General features: G+C 47.9%; 1 protein-coding gene across 6 annotated transcripts in view; it reads right to left on the reverse strand.

Annotated features, from left to right (window-relative positions):
* MPRIP (myosin phosphatase Rho interacting protein) overlaps positions 1-17,042 on the reverse strand; it is a 1,106,800-nt gene that overhangs the window by 942,264 nt on the left and 147,494 nt on the right. The window lies entirely within an intron of this gene.

Here is a 17,042-nt window from a genome sequence, read left to right on the forward strand (position 1 = left end):
CTTACTCAGGGGGATAGGATCATTAGAGCCTGAGGGTGTCGCCCCTTGTGGATCATACGAAAGGAAATGTTCTGGATTTTTATCATAAAAATCAGCCAAAGAAGACATCCTTGACATGACCCTATCTATGTCTTCACTCGACCGTTTTTTGGAACTGGGAATGACTCTCTCAGCAAGTCTCTGGGATTTATCTTGAGTAGATTTGCTAGTTTTAGACATATCAGCACACCTGGTTTTGTCCGTCTGTTTAGGGGGAGTGGTGTGTTTCACAGGTGTGGAAGAGTGCAAAGGCTGCTTCTTCTGCTGTTTTCCCCCCTCCCCGTGAGTGGAAAAATGTTTTCCCTGTCCTTTTGTGGTTCCGGAGGTTTTCGACGCCTGGCGTCGAGGATCGGGGGTAGGGTCCCTGTCCTTCGAGCATGGGGCCTCGCTGATTTTGACTGCGGGCTCCGACTCCTGGAGCGCGGCCTTGGGGTGGAAGTCGTCTTCGTCTTCCGACGATCGAACTTCTGTTAGCCTAGGGAGCAAGGCACTCTTGGCAAGAGTGGATGATTGCCTGGAGTCATGCGGCGATCTCGATCGAGAACGCCCGGAGGACACCGAATCGGACCGTTCTGTTTGTGCCTCTTTCCAAGAACTCGACGTCGTCGAGTCTCGGTTGGACTTCGTGAGTTTAGTGTGTGTGGTGTGTGAAGCGCTTGTGTCGCCGGGGGTCTTCCCCATAGCCGCCCTGCCGGACGACCTTCCGAGGTCGGGGACTTGCGCTCGGCTGTCTTTCGACGCCGTAATGCCCTCGCCGTCTGAAAGTACGGCATTGCTGCCGTCGCTGAAGGCGCCCTCCGCTGCCATGGCCGCCTGCCTGGCGTGGTGGGCCCAACGCTTCGTCGAACGGTCCTTAAGTGTCTTAGGTTTAAACCTACTACACGCTCTGCAGTTCGCTTCGGGGTGGTCCCTCGGCAAGCAGAGATTGCACGTGGCGTGCCTGTCGACCCAAGGGTATTTGCGATTGCACTTGGGGCAGAATTGAAAATGGGTACCCTCCATACGCACCTTGAGGCAGCGGGCTGTTAAGTGTAGGAAATGTATAAGGTGTACCTATATACCAGGAGTGTAGAGTATGTACAACCCCCCACTCTCCCTACTTGCAGGGCTGAGGCCAGAGGCCTTCCAAGGCCCGGGCCGAGGCCAGAGGCCTTCCGAGGCCCAAATCCGTCGTGCAGCAGCCGACTGTCGATTTCTTCTCCAGCCGGCGTAGAGTGTCGAAGTTCGACGTTGGGATGGGGAAGGATGTAAATAAATTAATATTTTAGCAAAAGTATGGCTAAGGCCAGGGAACTCCGCAAAATGCTTCCGACCAGTATGGCGGAAAAAAACAATCTGAGGATCCTAGACGCGTGAGGGATCTTGGGTACAAGGGACATCACACTAGGGATAGCATTACTGGCACGCCGTGTGTCGACGCCCATTTTCGAGTTTCGAAAAACAAACTGTAATACTCCGCAGCTTCCACTAGATGTCGGCCTATGCACAGCATGTGATCTAAGCAGATTCCACAAGCCTCAGAAATATATATATATAGTTTGGGTTGGTAAAAAAGTGTTTTTAATAAAGAAAAACGGGATGGGCGGAACCCCCCCCTCCCCCAAATAAAAAAAAATGCAATCCTTTTTTTCGGTCCTTTGACTGCTGAACAAAAGGCATTTGATCCTTTTGTTTTCCAAACTATGACCTACAACCCTTCAGGATGTATCGCACTGGAAATCCCTCCCATTGAATCTTCTTGGGAAGGCCACCCTATTTAAAATGCTTATCCTACCCAGATATCTTTACATACTGCAGAACGCCCCACTTCGACACCTAAATCTGAATTCGACAGGATAGAATCAGCTCTCAGGGACCCGTTATGGGGTCGGAGAAAACCTTGCATTGCCCTGGCCACATTGCAACGCTCAGTGGGAGGGGGTATAGGACTGCCCAATGTGCAACGGTATTAGTGGCAGGACAGCTGGCGACAGAGCGACTGGCTGCATGGGCTCCCCCCTGCTCCCTGCCCCCCCCCCAGCTACCACACATCAAAGCTGAAAAGATATGGATGCAGGGATTCACATCAGCCCCAATCTTGTACAGCGGGAGGGGAAGGCTCACAACTGCTGGCAATGACAACACACTATACGGTTATGGGCTGACGCACATAAATATATTGGGTGGGAAGGGACAGATCGCCATTGAGCCAGCCCTTATTGCATAACGCCCCCAGCCCCCCACACACCTGAAATTAACAAGATTGGCAACCTTAGGGTATGGAACAGCCCTGAAATTAACAAGATTGGCAATCTTAGGGTATGGAACCGGTGCAATGTTTTTCTCCTGTTGGATATGGTAAGGGAGGGCAGGCTCGTATCCTTTGCGGACCTGCAGCTCACTTTCGGACTGCCAGATACTGAACGATACCATTACATGAAGTTGTCTCATGCTCTAGGCGCACAATTCCAAACCCTACAGGAAATCCCACAATGTTCTCCCCTCAACAATACGTTCCGGTAGGACATTTACTTTAACAAAGTTAAGTCTATTTTATACCAGGCAATATCCACCTTTGGGACCCCGGGAGCTGCTCAGCCTTAAAGCAAGATGGTAGGTAGAAGTGGGCATGCTTGAATCTGAAGAATGGGTTGTAGCGTTGGTTTCCAAGAAAGATCAGTATCTCAACCAAACTAAGGCCAATTCAGAAAAACACAGGTTTGGCAGAAAAAGTCACAAAACCACAGCGCTTGGATGAATAAACATAAAGAGTGCACATAAGCTGCAGGTGCCCGAGAGGTGTGGGAGTACTGCCAAGTACAACCCACTGTTGTGGAAACAATTAGAGCACGGGCAATTCTCAGTCGCACTGCGCCCAAAAGTGCAATATAGGCATGTGTTGCAAGTAATTGAAGAGAGATGTGGTTATAAGTCTGATGGATTTATTTGCAAAGTAGCCTGACATTTGCAGGGGGCTGCTTCCTTTCACATCTCTTTGGCTTTTCCTGCTGTGCTGAAATTACCGCAATTGCGAAGCCATGAGAGAGTTTTCTGGCACTGTCCTTCATTCAATTTATCTTAGGTCCAATCTCCCATTTACAGCCTCGGATGAAGAGTCGGTTTAGACTCGAAACACGTGTCAGGCTACTTTGCAAATAAATCCAACAGACTTATAACCACATCTCTCTTCAATTACTTGCAACACATGCCTATATTGCACTCTTGGGCGCAGTGCGACTGAGAATTGCCCGTGCTCTAAGGCTAATTCAGCTCAAAATATTTCACAGTGTATTACTCCCATACAACAATACTTAAGTGGGGGCACGCCGATAACGCTAATTGTTTAAGATGTGGGGAGGCTGGGGGAACCTTGAGTCACATTCCATGGGACTGTCCTGAGATTGTCAGGTTTTTGAGGGAATGTCTGGATAAGTTGTCTGCGGTTTTGGGAACCACAATTCTGGAATACCCAAAGTTGTTACTGCTGGGAATATTGGGGGGAATCCGCGTATGGTCGCAACGAGAAACTGTTTTTATCCACCCCTGTTGGGGTAATAAAACAAATTGTGGTGACTATATGGGGAGCAGCGGAATGCCCCGGATTGAATAGGTGGATCTCTGAAGTAGGTATGTGCATAGCCGTGAAAAAAATGTACAATGCACGGGGGAGGAACATGCCCTGCCAAATGGCCCAGAGCCACAGATCCTGGGCTTCCTGGGAGAGCGCTAGTGAGCGGGTCCCCCACCTTGCTTCTGGATATAAAATATGGTGGTGTTGTCTGTGAAGATCCTCACCACCTTGCCATCAGCAATGTCAGAAAAGTCTTGTGGGCCCAGAATACCGCCCAAAATTCCAAGACGTTGATGTGGAGGCCCTTTTCCTCCAGTTGCCAGAGGCCTCAGGGGGATCCACATCCCTGGCAACCGTCTCCTGGTAAGGCGGAACTTGAAACAGAGTCCCCTGGACGAGATGTGGTCTTACACTCGAACACGATCGCCCCAAAGAACTCCTCGTCGAGGGATATCTTGTCCGCAAAGGTCCCCGATACTTGCATCCACGTCAAATCCAGGAACTCCAGCAGAGGTCTCATGTGAAGTCTGCAGAGGCATACGAGGCTGATGCAGGATGACATCCTGCCCAGTAGCGATTTGATGGACTGCACCGTCGGTGCCAATGACAAGTGCTGCACTTTGCCTTGTATGGCTCTCACCCTCTCCTGCAAGGGAGACGCCAAACACGTCACTACGCTGAGTCAGGCATCTAGGAACAGAGCGTCCTGAGATGGTGTCAAGGACTTTTGATAGTTTATGGAGAACCCCCATCTCCATCAGCAGACGTACGGTCCTCGATGTGTGCTCGCTTGCCAGTGTGTGTAAGCGGGTATACACCAGGCAATCATCCATGTAAGGGTATACGTGGATGCCTTGTAGACGAAGATGTGCCATCACTGCAGCTAGGCACTCCGTAAAGACCCTCGGTACGACTTCAGGCCGAATGGCAGAGCCTTGAACTGGTAGTGCCGACCGTGAACCACGAATCGTAGGAACTTGGTGATTTTTGTGAATGGGGATGTGGAAGTATGCGTCCCCCAGATCCAACGACATCAGAAAAATCCCCTTCCTCCAGTTGGCTGAGCATGTACTGCAACGTGAACGTGTGGAACCTTTGGGACTTTAAGTACTTGTTGAGACGATGCAGATTCAGGATTGTTCTCCACCCCCCTCACCCCCCCCCCCCATTTCTTTCAAACCAGAAAGTATCTGTAATATTCTCCAGAGCCCCGTAGATGCTGGGGGGGCAGGTTCTATAGCCCCTTTTTGTAACATGGCCCGCACCTGCTGCAGAAGCTGTGGTCTGTGTTCTTGTCGCAGCATCTGCGGAATACGAGCATGCCTGCGTTGGAACTCAAAAGGTGTGCCCCTGTCTGGGAGCATCCAGCACCCATCTGTCCATGGTGATCTATTGCCACGGGCTGATGAAATTCAGGTTCATGTCTGCCTGGGGAGGGGATGAAGGGGGGTGTCAGAGCTCTGCCCTGTGGGTGGGGCTGGCACCGTCCTCCGTCGCCTGTACACTTCTTGCGTGGAGGAGCGTGAAGGCTACCGGTACCGGGTAGTATAAACTTTGGAAGATCTGCTGTGTTTTCCTCTGGATGAGCGAAAGGACGACAGCAGTCTTTGCTGTAAGGTTCCCAAGGAACGTGCCGTCTCCAAATCAGCTTTTATTGCTTGCAGAGACTTGTCGATTGCCTTATCAAAGAGGTTTTCCTGTTAAACGATATATCCAGCAACTTAGCCTGAACATCCTGGCTGAATTTTGTTGTTTTCAACCAACCTTGCCAATGCAGGGACACCACGTTCCCCATCTGGCGGAAACCAGTGTCTGCGATGTCCACCACCACTGTGATGGCATGGTCTGAGGCCACTTCCCCTTTTTGAAAAAGTTCCAGTGCCTCAAACTTCTTGTCCTCGGGCAGTAGGTCTACAAAAGGACCCAGCTTGTACCATAGTTTCTGTACATATCGGGACGAAATGGCTAGGGCATTAGCTGCCTTGATGCTAGAGGCAGCTGTATAAATTATCCTCCTACCCATTGCATCCAGCTTCTCCCCCCTCCTGATCCGGAGGTACCATGGCTGCTGATGATGGATTCGCTGGGCGCTTCCTGGTTGTGGCAGAGACCACCAAGTCGGGCGAGGGCCAAGATCTTAAGCATCTGGGCGCTGAATCTGGTACCCTGTACTTTTTCTCCAATCTGTCATGCTCGGGAGGGGCCATACCCTGGTTCTTCATTAGCATCCAACCTACCTCCGAGATGTCCAGGAATGGAACAGACATGGTCTTTCTTCTTGATTCGAGCTGCTGGTACAGGAACCCTTCTTTCTTAGTCTACTCGGGAACAAACTGAAAGAGCTCAGAGGCCCTTGACATTATGGAATGAAAAAAATCCAACTTTGCACGGTGGTGAGGCCCTATGGGGTTCGTCCGTGTATGGTGTTTCTCCGTCAACCTGGACAAAGTAGTCATCCTCATTGGTGCCTGTAGCCATGTCCAGAGCCGGGGCTCTGAGTGGGGTTGTGTCCCGATGAGGTGGTGGTGGAGGGGTTGGATGACGCGGAGGACCAGCACCCCCCTTAGACTTTATCTTCCGGTGGAGGCATAGGGCCTAGGGCCGGGAGCATCCTCTGCTGGATTTCCGTGAGACGTCCCTCGATCTAGGGGTGAAAGGAGCCAGTGGCATAGGGTCTGGGCTAACACGTCTCATCTTGTGAGCAGGGGACCTAGGTCCACCGCCACCAGATCCCTCTGTGATCTATGCAGTAATCTTCAGGCAGATTGTCTCCCACTTCGGAACTTCAGTAAATCTGCTCTGGTCTATCTGGAGCAGCCCATGGGTCCACCTACCAAAGAGGTTCCACCGGTGGGGGGGGGGGGTGGGGGGGGGGGTGGGGGCAGGGAGGGGTCCTCTCCCTCTAGGGAGGTTTCTGGGTCGATGTGGTCGCCGGGTATTTCCTTGACCATGGAGTCACTGCTGCCTTCATTGCTGCCTACACAGTAGTATCTCGCCTCAGGGGCAGGTCATGGCAGGCACTTCCTTCGCGCATCCACTCTGCTTCAATTTTGTCGTGGTGGACGTTGTCGACAATGTGCTCGTTGAGGCCCTCGATGGCGCCATCGTGGACTCATTTAACCTAGCAGGCGCCAAGGTCTTAGCTAGCTTTGACAAGTCCACCCAGGACTTGTCCCTCGTCGGTTTATCCGCTGACACACAGAGTTTGGACAGGTTTAGGAACTTTCTCTTAGAAGAGGCCCCTTTCATCAGCAGGCTCACTGCGGAGGCTGATGGTGATTGCCTTCTGCCCGACTCGGGACCTGCATCAGCGGCAAACCCCGCAGAATGGAGCTTAGCCTTCTCTTGGACCCCTACACCCCCTTGAGCGGGCAGCCCTAAAAAGCATCTTGACCTCCTCCCGGAGGGAGTACGCTCCTCGGACCGGCCGGTCCTAGATGGGGCCTGACCCTGCCCGGAGGCAGAGTCAGTGGTCTTGCTTGACTTGAGCCACGCTGACAGTCTGCTGTAGCGGTCTTTTTTGGTTTTCTTCGAGAAACCACGGCATACCTCGCATCCCCCCTCATCGTGGCCGGATGCAGGCCATATGATATGATAGGTTATTTATAACGTGCTTAATACCCAGAGGTTTCTAAGTGCGGACCCGGGGATAGAACCTGTGGTGCTCCGTGTCGTCTTGCTTCCAAGGCGAGGTTGTTGCCCATGAGCTATCCTCCCGAGACAAGCATTTATGATGCTGATCTACCATGAATACGTTGCTTAATCCACACTTCGCACAGAGTTTGAAAAGGCTTCTGCTTTCCTTCTCCTCAGCCATGGCTGAAAGGCGCCTTCTCGAAATGTTGGTGACGATCAGACGGTGGATGAAGATCTTCGCTGGCAGCGGATCCCCGCTGCCGGTCTCTGTCCTTCGTCGAAGACTATCAAGCAAAAATCAGTTAAAATCCTAAAACTTTTAATGGTAAAAATCTGAAGATGGCCACCAGGGGTGGAGCTTAGGGAGAGGACTGTCATTGGATGAGGGCAGAATGACCCAGTAGACAGTGATTGGTTTAGAGGAGAAATACAGTGACAGTGAAACTATTTTTTTTTCCTGAGGATTCCCAGCCTGACAGGGAATATTCATGAGCATGTGAATCCATGCAGACCCCAATGCTGGAGAAAAGGAGGTATTGTTATAAGAGAGAAGTCAGCTTGATATTCAAGCAGAATACCAATACTGTGTTGGAGAGATGAACAGCAGGCAGAAGCAGGGAGTGTGGGAGGCGAACACAGATTGAGAGTAATCCTATTCAAGAACAGTTACCATAAGAACATATCAAACAAGAGATTTGACTAGAGCAGTAAGATGCCGTCTCATGGGGAGAAACATCAGGTGAAAGCAAAGGGGGAGAGATGGAGGTTAACCCTAATCCATCCAAGAACTGTGGCACAGGAGAGGAGGTGATTAGGAATTGACAGATGAAGATGAGACTGATGGCAATCTTGTGAAAGCAGAAAGGGTGAGGAGGAGGCCACACTGAGTAACCCTTGTAAAGAATCAGATTTATGAACTTTGCATTAGGTCACACCTTGGAACCTTTGTGCTGTAGACTAGAGGAAGTCATTTGGTTGAGGCCTTATCAAGATTAGGGTTTCAAACTATTTTTGCCCACCTGTTGGGATTTTCTGTTTGGAGGTTAGTGTGTCTCAGAAGAGACAAGGGCCGCTGACGAATAGGGATATTCATGCTAGGGAGAGGGGAATATTTATATCTACGGATGAGGGAGCACTCTTGGTGTTAGCCATACCCTAACATCTGTTTACAGATAGCTTATGATTTCCAGTTATCCCCGGGGGGCTTCAGGTGTTTTCCCCCCACCTGTCCTGTATTAACCCAAAGTTTTGAACTTGTTCAGTCTCTTGTGCCATATCACACACGGCGTCAGACGTGGGATGGTGAGACTGACTCCAAAAAATGGGGGTTCTAAAGGCCGCCCTGATCGATCATGAAGCCAAGTTACCAAACTAAGACACTCCTGGCTCAGCTGGTCTACACCTTTATAATATGTAAAATGACAATCCGAGCCGAAGGGAGCAGTAATAAAGCTGCACTTTAACTGCAGCTACATGCTAACACCTATAGTCAAATATGTCCAGTCTTGCTCACCAATCCGTGGGTTTAAAGGTCACAGTCTCTGAGGACAATAGGGGAAGACACAAAAGTGGCCCTAATCAATGAATGGTTTGATGATTTATTTTTCAGTTTTGGAGATTAAGCTGCCCAGCTGATCTGCAAGGTGCTCATCCTTCCGCAATTTAAATGGGCATAGACACTGAATGCCACCATAAGGGGTTGAGCGCGATTTGGAGCTACCCCCCGCTCCCCTAGGCATACCAGGGAAGACCAAAGCTCACCATGTGTTAAAGAGCCATTAGTCATCCAAGATACCCCCCCCCTCCACCCGGTTTGCCAGTTCCCAGCAAAATAATCGAAACCCGAGGGATAAGTTTAGACAAGTTTCTCCGGAGGCAGCCATGAGCTACCTACCATCAAGGTCCTTATTTCACCAAGCAGCAGGGTCTCTCACAGAAGGTACAGTTTGGTTAATGTTCTTCACTAAGCAGGCACCACTTATCTAATGCTCCCGATAATACAGTTGCACCCCATAATTCTGAGTAAGAAACAGGCTGTGTGTTCAAAACTCACATTTTTAACTAAACAAGTTAAAGCTGATCCGCAAATCTTTATGTAGAGGAAGCCACCGATATTACACAATCGCCAGCAGCTTGTTCACAAAAAATTAAAAATCAACTGCCTGCGTGCAAAATCTTCCATTAACATAGTCAAATGTCTACATATTTAATTCTGAATAGCAAGAGACATTCTATACTAAATTCTGCCGCTTATCAGCCAGTGTTTAAATTCCAAAAGATTTCCAAATTACATAAAGTTACATTTACAAAAAGATACAAAGAACTTGGTTTTCCCCAATAACATCAGCAACCTATGTAATCAGAGAACTGCTGTATGTCTCATTTCCCAGGTAAATACAGTGCTGTGGGTTATTAGGTATGTACAGTTTAAAGTAGGCATTGATTAGGGAAGCAATCTGATCGGTTCAGAATGCACAAAGATTTTGTCAAACAGTATAAGTGTTCCTCCCCTCACTCAGGGTGCCACTGTGCAGTTTCAAGAATAAGGGGCATATGGTATTTATACTTTCATCATTTTTATGGGAATAGAAATGACACAATTAAACTCACTCTGACTTCCCAGTCCTTATAAAGTAGCTATGGCCTTCACAGAGCATTCATTATCAAGCAGATATTCATTACACTATGGTACGGACACCTTCATGCCACAACTTAATGTTAATCGTTTCTGTGAAAACACTTTGTAAATTACAATCTCATTAAAGTGTACCCAAAGATGTGCACAGCGACGTCACAGAAGTGTTTTCTGTATCACTGTGCACAGAGCACAAATGTATTTTGGGTTGGATTGAAATGACATCTCAATTGACTATTAATGTAGTGAAAATGGACTCTACATTTCCCATTTAATCAATGTATTTTGGTATAACCTTCACAAACCACCCACTTTCTGGGATTGAACAGGAAAATACAAATTGTGACTAAAGAACAGATACCTCATTTTGGGGAATCCTCACACTCGCGTTGGATTAATCTTTAAAAGGCGCCGAACCAGCAGAAACATGAAATTGTTCCCAGGGAAGTCTCCTTCAGCAGGTCTCTTTATGGGCAGGATTCATCTCCTTCGAACAGGAATTGCCTTCTGAAGCCATTAAGTTGGTCTCCCTCATTAATATATAATTTAGAAACAGGTAGTGTTCCCTCTTACAGGTTTTTCCAGAGTTGCAATCCGATCCACTCCGTGCTCCCACTTTTTAAAGTGTAAAAAATGTCTATGCTTATGGCATGATTATGTCACACTATTTGATTGGCCTGATCTTTCTATTGACCTGCCTCACAATCAGAAACCCCTATTGAATACACTTTCCCAATCTTCACTTCATGTTCATATTTCTATACGTGTGATCAGCTTAAAAAGGTATGGGCCCATTCTTCTTTTATTACTCTTTACCACTAAATCATTTTTCTACCGCAATTCCTGTTCGCAACCAGCCATACTAATGAGATATAGACTGAAGTACTCATCACAGATACAAGCCTGCATAAGTAACATTAATTTGTGCAATACATATTCATACTATTATGAAAATGTACCCTTATGATGCAAATAGGCAACACAACTAGTCCCATGTTTTAGGTCATGTGGTTGCAAAGTTAAGACAAATGTGTTTCGATGCACAATGTCATACTTTAATAATGCCCTGTATTTGCCCTATGACCAATATCTCATGCTTCAGCACATGACTCATGCAAACAAGTCTATATAATGATTTGAGTGAAAGAATGGTTCAAAATGAGATTACAGGCCTGCTTTGTACTCCTGCATTAGACTAACAGATGGTCGGCTTTATAGCTATGTGGAATTCAAAATGTGCCAATTTTAATAGAAGAATTTGCCACTGAAGGTCAACAATGAAACAAACCGGTTCATACCCACCTATGCTAATATCCATCCTCATTATTTGGCACATTTGGGAGCTTGGTATTTTCAGATATGCAGTTCCAATGCAGCAGGCACAGTTGTCCACAAATATAGTTTTTTTTACCCTGAAGCTTTTCAGAATGTCCTGCTTTAAAGTTATTCAAACTAAATCTTTAAGGTGAAATGTACTCTAGGCCCAATATTGTTTTTGAGGTGTGTTAGTATAGGGCACTATCTGTACCATGTGTTAAGTGCTCTCTCAGGTGTGCAGGCACCGGCGTCCCACATTATCACCTTATATGTAACAATGGAAGGGATATGACAAGTAAAGCAGGAACAGGCACTATTCTGGCACCTCTCATTTGCCTTTGATTCTCCACACAGTACAATCCAACTGCAAGGGTGATGGGCAAGCATGTTACCAACTCATAGCGTCAGCACCATTCCAGCTAGAGGTCATGGAGGCAGCCCATGCACATCTTGACAGAGGACACAAGGGAGTCACTAAGATACAAGATTATTCCTTATCCCGGTTCTATTTGCGTGGTGTCCACAATCACATTATGATAAACATCGAGCGGTGTGAGATGTGCCAAAGGATGCCCCATAATAGTAACTAAAGTCCTACTGCACCCATTGCCTATCGAGATCCCCATTTCAAAGATTGCAAATTATAGTGGCCTGCTATAACCATCCAGCCAGGGCAACTGCTAAATTCTAATCAGTCTGGATAACGTGACATGGAATCCTGTGGCTTCCCCCTAAACTTCCAACACCACATCCTAAAGAATCGGTTAACCACCTTGTCACGGGCAGGTTTCATTTCACGGGGGGGGGGGGTAATTTAGGAGCTATACATTGCTGAAAATTCAGCAGAAGCTTCATTGCCCTTATCAACCACAATAAGCGTGGGCGATAGACATAAAATAGGGTTCTGAAAAATAAATATAAAAAATGTGTTACGAAACTGGTTTGTAGTAGCACTGCACTGCACTGCACTGCAGTTCACTTTAATAAGTTTGCAAGGCACCACAAACAGAATTGGTTTGAGCCAATATGAGATTCTCACTGGCATACCGAAGAGCATACAAGGATCATCCCTCCCCACTACCAATCCAATGAGTCAGTAAAACTTGCATCTGCAAGAGGACCACATGTTCGAATATTGCCAGAATCTGGTCCATGTCAGGTATATCCATTTGCAGGGTCAACAGAACTACCGTGGAACAGCACAGACCCCCCCGGTCAGCAGGTGAGTCCCCTGCAGCCCCCTGGCCCCTCTAAAATCTTGGGCATTTCTTTTATAGCCCCCAGGCCCCCACGTGCTGCCTAGCATCCCGGGCTAACGCTCGTGGTCCTCACCACCCCTCAGCCCGTCTCCCACACCCGTGATTGGCTGCCTGCATGCAGGCACTGGGGAGTGTGCTCTCTGCACCGGGGGATCTCGCCATTAACATCCGGCATCCCCCGGTCAGCAGGTGAGTCCCCTGGCCCCTCTAAAATCTTGGGCCTTTCTTTTATAGCCTCCAGACCCCCACGTGCGGCCTAGAAGCACCGGCTAACTATCGTGGTCCTCCGCTGTCCATAAGCCTGCTTCCAAAACCTTTGCCGACACCCGTGATTGGCTGCCTGCATCCTGGCACTGGGGTGTGCGCTCACTGCACCGGGGGATCTCGCCATTAACATCCAGCGTCCCCGGTCTGCAGGTGAGCCCCCTGGCCCCTCTAAAATCTTGGTCATTTCTTTTATAGCCCCCAGGCACCCGCGTGCTGCCTTGCAGCTCCGCTAACTCTCGTGGTCCTCCCCGTCCCTCAGCCTCCCTCCCAACCCTCCCACACCCGTGATTGGCTGCCTGCATGCAGGCGCTGGGGAGTGTGCTCGCTGCACTGGGGGATCTGGCCATTAACATCCGGCGTCCCCCGGTCAGCAGGTGAGTCCCCTGGAGCCCCCTGGCCCCTCTAAAATCTTGGGCCTTTCTTTTATATCCTCCAGGCCCCCGTGTGCTGCCCAGCAGCCCTGGCTAACTCTTGTGGTCCTCCCAGTCCCTCAGCCCACCTCCCAACCCTCCCACACCTGTGATTGGCTGGTTCCCTGGACTTAAAGGTTCCTCCCAGGGCAGCCCTCTGCCTGGAAGCCCCTGAGGCTAAGGGCCCTAAGGCAAAGGGTGGCTCCGACAGAGGCGGCTCCGACAGAGGCGGCTCCAAGAAGTGTCAGTAGGTGTCTGCAGGGGAAGCCAAGGAAGCCAGCAGCCAATAGACATCATCAAAACTGAGAGTGTGGCATGGATGGGGGGTAGAGCAATTACTCTACTCCAGAAAGCCCTCGCCACTCTACCTTATCTCTCCATAAAGTAGACTGCCATAAAATTACAAGATGCATAGCCACAGAAGGTGTCAGCTAGCAAGAGTCTCCAAATGCCGGTTCTGCGGTAAAGAAGATGAAACTTTGAAACATTTGGTTTTGTTCTGCCCTGAACTACAAACACAAAGAACCAAATATTTGGCCCGAGAACTGAGCATGGAGACGACATATAGTGCTGATGAATTGTGGTCAAGAATGCACTGTAGCACAAATAAAAAACTGTCGATTGCACTCACGCTATTTTTGAAACACCTTGAAATTAGACTGTCGGAAGTTCAGTAACAAATTATATGTAAGAAACAAGTAACACAACCAGTGACAATAAAGACGTTGGAAAAGGCTATTGTCGTATTAAAAGTTTCAAGTGTTAATATGGATTGTCAAATGTAGCACATTTTATGATTTTGTAGTTGTATGTGATAGTTTATTCTTGTTTATTGTATTGGTTTTCTTTTTCAAAAGTTTGTAATAAACTAAGTGAAAATAAGAAGAAGAAAAAAAAACAGGCATACTTGGAGAGATTTGTGACCATCAGCCTAAATCCATTCTTGGATGGACTGTAAATGTTGCATTTCAAAACGCACTAACGTACTACCCGATGTTAACATGTGCCACACTTAGATGAAATTCTCAACCCTAGCTTGCATCTAGATCGAATTGTGAATGTTAGCAAATGCAACACTTGGCTGAAAGTCTTAACCTTAGCTTGGGTCACATCTAGATAGAATCGTGAATGTTAGCTTGCGTCACATCTACATAGAATCGTGAATGTTAGCTTGCGTCACATCTAGATAGAATTGTGAATGTTAGCTTGCATCAAACTTACTTGAAAGTCCTCACCTTAGCATGCTTCACATCTAGATAGAATTGTGAATGTTAGCAAATGCAACACTTGGCTGAAAGTCTTAACCTTAGCTTGGGTCACATCTAGATAGAATTGTGAATGTTAGCTTGCATCAAACCTACTTGAAAGTCCTAACCTTAGCATGCTTCACATCTAGATAGAATTGTGAATGTTAGCCTGCGTCACATCTGGATGGAATCGTGAATGTTGGCTTGCATTGCATCTAGATAGAGTTATGAATGTTAACATGCGCCACACTCAGCTGAAAGTCTTAACCCTAGCATGCGTCACATCTACATAGAATTGTGAATGTTGGCATGTGCCAGACTTAGCTGTAAATCCTAACCGTACCTTGCGTCACATCTAGATAGAAATGTGGATCTTAGCTTGCGTCACATCTAGAGTTGTGAATGTTAGCATGTGCCACACTTCGATGCAATAGTGAATGTTGCCAACTAACCAATCCACTAACAATTTCATCCCTCTGCATACACCTCTCAAACTCTAACCAAACAACCACAAGCCTTAAACGAAGCAAACCGCACAAACTTCACTACACTGCAGCAACAAAACAAACTGAACATAGATTTGCACAACAGCACACAACGACTACCGACCGTAAAACACCACAAGCCCAGCCAACTGACCCACCGGGCTGAGGCTGCCAACAGCACATCCTTGCTTTCTTGCACTTTTCCAGCTCATTCCCACTAACTCAAGCTCCACTCTCCCTTTTTCAGAGCCGCCAGAGCGCCAAGGGACCACTCCAGTGGCGATAGTGTGCGGTACAAATATCCTTTAACATTAACATAACCCCTGAGAACATAAATGGAATATAACAAATAAATGTAATGACAACGAACACCGGGATGGAAGACAATGAGGACTTGCTTTACAAAAGAAAGAAGGGGGATTTCTTTTTAACCCCTTATCATTACGCTACCTTTGTGCCCCTAGTGTTTACTATTTTTCTTTAAATCTTAGTGGACTCTGGTTAAGGTACCCCTATTTCTATTGGCACCATGCACTGCTGGTTGCCGACATTCAGACTATGCATGTGTACTCCTAATTCTGACTATGGGCATTCAGCCTGCCTCCGGTGATTGAATCAGCAAGATCTGTTGGCATCAAAGCGATGGCTTTGCCCCAGACTGGATCACACACTAAGACTGTTCATCTACAGCGGATGTGGTTGTGGCAGTGGGGAGCAACCCCTTCACCTGATGAGGATGCAACGATAGAGACAGCAGCGCTGCCATGTGTTAAACAGAAATGATTAGCCAAGTGATGCCATGGGGGCCAATCCCTGAGACAAAGAAGCCCATAATACTAGATAAGGCTGAACTGATTGACAGAAGGAGCGGTAAGTGCCTTTCAACATCGTGAGGGTGGATCTTTTGTTGCTCATTCAATAAGTGCATCCGGAGAGGGGGCGGTTTAGTGGACTTAGGAACAGGTTAATGCCTTAATGCCGTCCATTTGTCTAGCAAGACTAACTAAAATAAAGCCTTTTGCTTATCTCATTGCCTGAAATGAACCATTCTTTTTTTGACGTTTACAAATTGGTGAGTTTGAATAGTAGGAGACGGCACTCAAAAGAGACCTCTGTCGGTCTTTCTGGCTTCGATAGGGAAAATAAAATGGGAACAGAAAAACATTTGGCTTTGTATTCGGTATCTCTGCAATTTCACTGTGACAGGTTTCTCCCGCTCTATAACGATGCCCCAGAGGCCTCACAGTTCTTCCGTTACCTCCATATCTTTAGGGGAACGCTATCAGGCTCGGCCTTTGCTCGGGTTCTCTTCCACTGCCCTGGATCTCACACTTGCTTCTCCCTCTTGTGGGTGTTCCACCCTTGATCCTCACTCATTGCTAACGACTATCGGTGGGGCGGCAGGGTGTCCCTTTGACTCTCCGTGTGGAAGGCTTTGGTGCCGTTCGTAGTAGTCGCGGTCACGCCACCACCGGGATTAGGATTCCCTTCTCTGCTTCTTTCTGCTCAGAAACGCAGGACTTCCAGCGTTTTCCTTTAGCGTTCAGGACTTCATTTAGAATCGCAGGCTCTGCCTCTATCTTAGGCCCCACCTCCTCCAGGCGTTACGTTATCAGGAGGCTTCACACCTGCTTACGTTCTTTCTCTCACTGTGCTCCGGCTCGCCTCAGCTCTCAGTCTTCAGTCTACTCGTCTCAGTTATATGTACTTCTCTCCTTAAAGGGACAGATCCTTTTCTCTTTGTACATAATTAGGTATTTTAGTTTTGTCTTCAGCCACATTGCTGGATCTTATAAAGTTCTTCATATTTGATATCTGACAATGGTGGATGGTCTAGGGAGTTCCTCTCAGGAACGGGAGTCCTTGTCCCCCTAAGGGGGAGTGTCTACCAGTAAGGTCCAACTTGCCTAGGCTCCTAGGGAGGGTCTTGTGGAGTGGGCTCGCCTCCCTAGACTCAAGGGGGAAGGCTCCCCCTGAAGGGAAGGGACAAATACCCTGGATTCATCAGGGTAGGATTTGGAGAGGCTATTCATCAGTCAAAGGGGCCATGGATAAGCTCGGTCTGTCGGGAAGTCCCATTATAAAGGCGATGAGAGCTTGGAACCAAAAAGCAAGAGGCATGGGGTTGACACTAGATCGCAAAAGAGCATTCCATTTGTGCAATGGTAGTTATAATAGCTTTCTGCTGTTGACAGCA

The sequence above is a fragment of the Ambystoma mexicanum genome, chromosome 2p (assembly GCF_040938575.1).
Source record: "Ambystoma mexicanum isolate Mex_15411 chromosome 2p, UKY_AmexF1_1, whole genome shotgun sequence".
Classification (NCBI taxonomy): Eukaryota; Metazoa; Chordata; class Amphibia; order Caudata; family Ambystomatidae; genus Ambystoma; species Ambystoma mexicanum.